Source organism: Hevea brasiliensis, chromosome 11, assembly GCF_030052815.1.
Source record: "Hevea brasiliensis isolate MT/VB/25A 57/8 chromosome 11, ASM3005281v1, whole genome shotgun sequence".
Lineage (NCBI taxonomy): Eukaryota > Viridiplantae > Streptophyta > Magnoliopsida > Malpighiales > Euphorbiaceae > Hevea > Hevea brasiliensis.
In genome coordinates this window covers 75,274,809-75,280,808 of record NC_079503.1, presented here as the reverse complement: position 1 = coordinate 75,280,808, position 6,000 = coordinate 75,274,809, and positions in this window count along the sequence as shown.

The window sequence follows — 6,000 nt, the reverse complement described above, 5'->3', positions numbered from 1 at the left end:
TCCATAATTTGGTCTAACTTTCTCCATATGAAATGTTCTACTATGCCATAGGTTTCCATCGGTTCAAGAATCACCTAAATCAGAGTTTTCTAGAGAGAGTTATAGCCATTGAAACTTTACTGTTCAAATAGCAAATCTGCAGTCTGCAGATTCAGTGACCCAATTTGGCTCAGTAATTTGATTGGGTTAATGGCATAATTTGGGTTGGTGTTCTTCATGAAAGTTTTAGGTCTATATCTCATCTAATCACTGGTAAAATTTCAGGTCATTTTGACCTGCCTAGCTCGAGTTATGACCAATATTGTTCATTTGGTCATGTTGTGCAGGGCAGCCTACAATTTCTCAACTTCGGTCACTTTGTTCGCTAGGTTTTAGTCACTTTTTGGGCAGGCTTCCTAAATGAAAATTGTGTCATTTAGTGCCTATTTTCATCTCCAATTGGTCCCATATCCATTGGACTTGTAAAATTTAATTTTTGGTCCCTCAAAGGAAATTTTGGTCATGCTGCCAGCACATGACCTTATCCAATCCGAATTGGCTTTTAATTCCAACACTTCTAACACACCTCATTTGGTCACAAATGACCATTTTTCACTTCACATTAGGTCAAATATATCATTTACCAATTTCTCACAATTTTGCCTCCCAAACCCTAGGTCCAAACCCTAACTTTCATATCTTACTCACTTGTTGAATTCTAAATGCATTTTTAGTACTCATACCCTCACTTACACTTAACCACTTCATTATTTGTATCAAAATTACCCATTTCAACATTAGTTTGCTGCTGGCCAAAATTTCTTGGGTTCTAGATAGGCATGATTTTGCATGTTTTCATGTATTTCTAACCACTTTCATCTTACTTCTATACTTATAATTCAATCAAAATTAAGGAAGAGAGCTTACCTCAAATGGAGCTTTCCAACTTCTTGATTCTTCAAGCTTTTTAAAATTTTTCTCTTCCCAATCTTCTTAACAAGACTCAACTACAAGTTTTAATTAAGAAACTTATAAATTTTATGGCTCAAATCTTGGGTTTAAGAAGCTTTTTAGTGAGCTTCAATGGAGGAGGTTAAGAAAATGAGAGAGATGAGAGAGATGAGAGAGGAGATGAGAGTTGACGGAAATGAAAAAAAGAAACCAATTTTTTTTTCTTTTTATTTTGTCTTTTAATTATTAAGATTTATCCCCAAATTTTCAATTATTTAAATATTAGGTTTATTGCATCATGCATGATGTCATGCATGATGTAATAACCTTTTTCCAACCTTTTTTTTTTCTTTCCATTTTTTTTTATTTTTTTTCTATTAGTTCTTTAATTTAATTCCTGACTCTGAAATTTTCTTTTCTTCGATTTTATTTAATAGTTAGGTCAGGAGTCAGCTCTCGGGGTCAATTGACCAAATTGCCCCTCGCCGGTTCATCCCGGTTTGCAATTAATTCCATATTTCTTCCAGTTTCCTAACCTAATTATTTGACTGGCTTAACAGTTCTTTTTCGTGATTTTCTTTTTTCCACTGTGTTCATAAGGGTCCTAAGGACCGCGGCGTCATATTTTACGGTTCGAAATTTGAGTTTAAAATGACTTCGCAGTCGTTCCCGAGAAGGTCACCCATCGCTGTGACTCTCGGCTCGTTTAACTTCTTATGTTCTATTTTTCTTGTTTATACTTAACTAATTAAACATTACTAATTATTTGTATTTATGGCTTCTCTAGTTGTCTTAAGTGTGGTTCTAATCCCCTTAATTGTCCAGACCGACACTGGTCACCGGAACAGTGAAGTATACCAGGCTATGCAAACGGGGGTGTTACAAAAGGAATTTCACCTAGTGCACACATCTAAGCATAAAGAACTTTTATTTTTCAATCCCCTCCATCTCACAACATGATTTAAACTTTTGCAACCTAGCAGGAGATTGCCTAATATATCTCACCGCTTTCCTAACCCTTTTTACTGGAACATTGGTTTCCTTCAATCCATCAATAACAACCAAGTTAATTATATGTGCAACGCATCTCATGTGAAGGTACTTGTGATTTAAAATGCTAAACTCCTAACTAACTATTTTCATTATCAAATAGGCAATAGCAACATCATTTTAACTTACATTATCAATAGTTACTATAAACACACTCTTAATTCCCCAATTTAGCAAACTATTAAATGCCAAGCTAATATCATCACCCTTATAACTAGTAATTGGACAAAAATTAAGATTTTTTTTTTGTGCAATGTCCAATTATCATTAAACACTCTCTTAATTCCCCAATTTAGCAAACTATTAAATGCCACGCTAATATCATCACCCTTATAACTAGTAATTAGACAAAAATTAAGAAATTTTCTTGTGCAATGTCCAATTATCATCAACATAATGTGAAGTGATACACATATAATTGTTCTTTTGTAATGAATTCCATATATCTATGGTAATGCAAACCCTTTAATTAGACTTTTGAAAGTAATTCTTCAATTTTTTTCCTCTTCTCCATGTACAAGTCTTAACAATCCCTTGAAACTATTCAGTGCGAAGGAATTCGAAACCTAGGTTGTGTAGAGTCCATAAATTCCTTAAAACCCTTCCCCTTCCACAAAAATAAATGGGAGCTCATTAACGATTATAATTTTAGCTAGGTTCCATTTTGACCTCTCTTGATCAAAACTCCAAATATTTAGTGTACCAAAATGACCATCCCTTGCCTCTTGTGTACTAGAAAGTGGTTGTAAAGACAATTGTGATTGTCTAGTAGTCATACTATGTGCATTCTTTATGCATAAAAACATGTGATTTCAAAGTGCAATATTACCATTTTTTTTTGGGTTGACAACATAATTCTTTGTAACAGTAATTGCACTTGCCTTTTTGTGGATCATTATCATCAATAAACTTTAAAAAGTGATCTCGAACAACTGATCTTGGCTTCATGCCCTTCCTATTCATTTTGAAAGTTGCTTCGCTGACTTTGATTTGGCTTGAAGTAATTAGAAGTGGATGAGAAGGTGCCATAGGAGGATAATTTGTTGTTCCTTGTTGTGCCATCTTGGCAGTTTAAAAATTAACTTGCGTATGAAATAAAAATATACAACTACATATATATACAATATCAGAAATCAACTTATGATGTTTGCAATTGTTCCTCCAAAACTTAGCTTCAATCTAGAACTAAAAACATCTAAAAGGTTTCTACTTCTCTATCTTCACTTTCTATTTACAATTCAGAAATTTATCCTAATAGAATCACATTATACAGATTTCAGTACTATTTATCAAATTATGCAATTGATCTTGCCTACACCACCATTTATTAGCACTTTCACAAGTTCTTTTTCTACTTTCAGGATCAGGAAGCTACAAATATAGTTAATTATCTTCCAAGGTAGAGTAATTACACACACACACACACATATATTCTATAAAAGCCTTTTTCTTTTGAAAAAAATATACACTTATTTTTGTAACACCCCTATGTTCGGTAGTGCATTCTACTGTTCCTGTGACCAGTGTTGTCCGGACAGCTAGAATGCCTAGAACTGCACTTCGTTATGAGTGAGAAGACATAAAATAATGAAATACAAGAAAAGAGAATACAAGAAAAACAAAGAAAAAATAATAGTAAAGAAATGCCACCAAGTTAAGCAAGCCGAAAACCCTGGCGATGGATGACCGCACCGGGAATCACGGCGTGGACCGTTGACTAGCCCTGGACTGCAGGGAACTCTGGAAAACATTTTTAAGACTTATAGAGACATCAATTGAAGTATAAATGCCATTATAAATATCAAAGAAAAATTAATTAATTAGTACAAAGAAAAGTGAGAAATCAAAAAACGGACAAAACCCGGTGTTACCGAAAAATCGGGAATGCAACCCGAACAGGGGTATTGTGGTCATTTGACATCCCGAGTTGTCTTTTGACCTAAATGTCCATTAAAAATAAATGATATTACACTTGGAAAATGTCATAAAAAAATAAATTAGTGGTACCTAATGTAAATAGCAAAAATGGAGAGTTAAAGGTGGGAAAATGAAAGTTAAGATTAAATTAATATTAGATTAAGGTTAGTGCTCCACTCACCCATCAAAGTGGACCATTATCTCTTTATTTGGACAGCAGATCACCTTCTTCCTCTCTTCTTAAAATTTCAGCCGAAATTCTCTTCCATGGAAGCATCCATGGCGTCCACCATGCAAGGGCAAAAACACCACCTTCAAGCCATGATCTTCACAAGTTGTCTTCATTAAAGTTGCTCTACATAGCTTGGGCAATAGATAGGCAGCAAGAAGACCAAGTTTTGGAGAGGTTTTGAAGAGTTTCCAAAGTGGTAAGTAGGTATTTTTGATGCTTGCTTCATTAAAGATTGTGTGGATGTTATGGGTACTTGAATTGTGGAAAGAATTTTGGAGTTTGATGTTCTAAGGGAGATGTTTATTTTTGGCAGCCATGGAAACTCATTGAAGACAGTTTATTTTTGCTTGTAAATGGTAGATTAAAGGATTGATTAAATGTATATGTGTGTAGGAAATTATTTGGGTGATGTATACTTAGTATTTGTGGATGTGTATTTGAAATTTGAAGCTTGGGAATTAATGGAATGTAAATGCATGAATCGGCAGCCTGGTTTAGTGAACCATAAGGATGTCATTTCATGTTTAGTTTATGGAATATTAATGTTGAATTGTGTTAGTCGTTATGGCAGTTTGGGTATATGTATGATGGTGTGAAGTTGGACATGTAAATGAGCATGAATAGGTAGTTAAATTGTTGTAATTGAGTTTGACAAATTCTGCACTTTGTGGTGTATGTTGAATGTGATTGTAAGCTGCCAAAATGATCAACAATATGTGGTAAAATATGTTTACGTTATGGTACAAACCAGATTGGGTAAGAATATGTGAATTGGTAAATGCTAAAAGTGATCTTTGATGAGTAATAAAGAAAGTGCAATAGGGCAGTATGCATTTTGGCCTAGAACTTTAATTGTGTGGCTCCAATTGGTATGAGACCAATTGGAGATGAAACTAGGCACAAAATGTGCCAACTTTCATGAAGGAAGCTTGCCAAAATTCTGCTTGTAAGGTAGCTTGAAAAATGACCAAATCCGGATTAGTGCAATTAAGGCCTGAAAATTGATTATTTGGGCAGCAGTTAGTGTTTTGGCCATAACTTACTCAAAACAGGTCCAATTGACCTAAAAGTTTGACCATGAATAGTTAAGACCCATATCTACAAGTCTTATGAAAACATCAAAGCCCAAAAATGACCATAAGCAAGTCAAACAGCTTGCACAATTTCGGGTCCAAAAACTGGCCGAACCTAAATTGACCTAAAATGACCTAAAGTGATCAATTTTGATGCAATTTGACCAGCAATAGTAAAATGACCATAACTTGGTCTACATAACTCAGAATAACCTGAAATTTTTCCCTGCGTGCAATAAGACATAGATCTACAAGTTTGTAGTTTTGACCGAAACCCGAAAACCGAGGAAACTAGGTCTTCCGGCTAGGTCAAACTAGTATCCCGGAATCCAGCAAATTGCAAGAAAATACAAGATACATGGAAATGAATTTGGTAACATGTACCAACCCTAAAAGACTATCGAATGTGACATATTAGTAACATTAAAACCTAATTTACCTAGAATGCATCGAGGGTCGACATATTAGGTTGACTAAGCAAATAATAGAATTCAGTGAATTATTTATCAAGCATTATCGTTAGAGACAGTTTAATTAAGTACTGAAACACTTCAAATTGTGTTTCTCAGTTAGCAAAGACTCAGGGAAAGGGAAGGAAACACTGAGTCAAGGCCAGGAGACAGTTATCAGAGGTTTGTGCACAATAGCTATTTCTTTTGAATTTTTCAATTGAAATAAATTATGATTATTTGTATGTTATGTTTTAAATTGTGTTTGTGCATAATAGTTATTTCTTTTGAATTTTTCAATTGAAATAAATTACGATTATTTATATGTTATTATTTTAAATTGTATTTG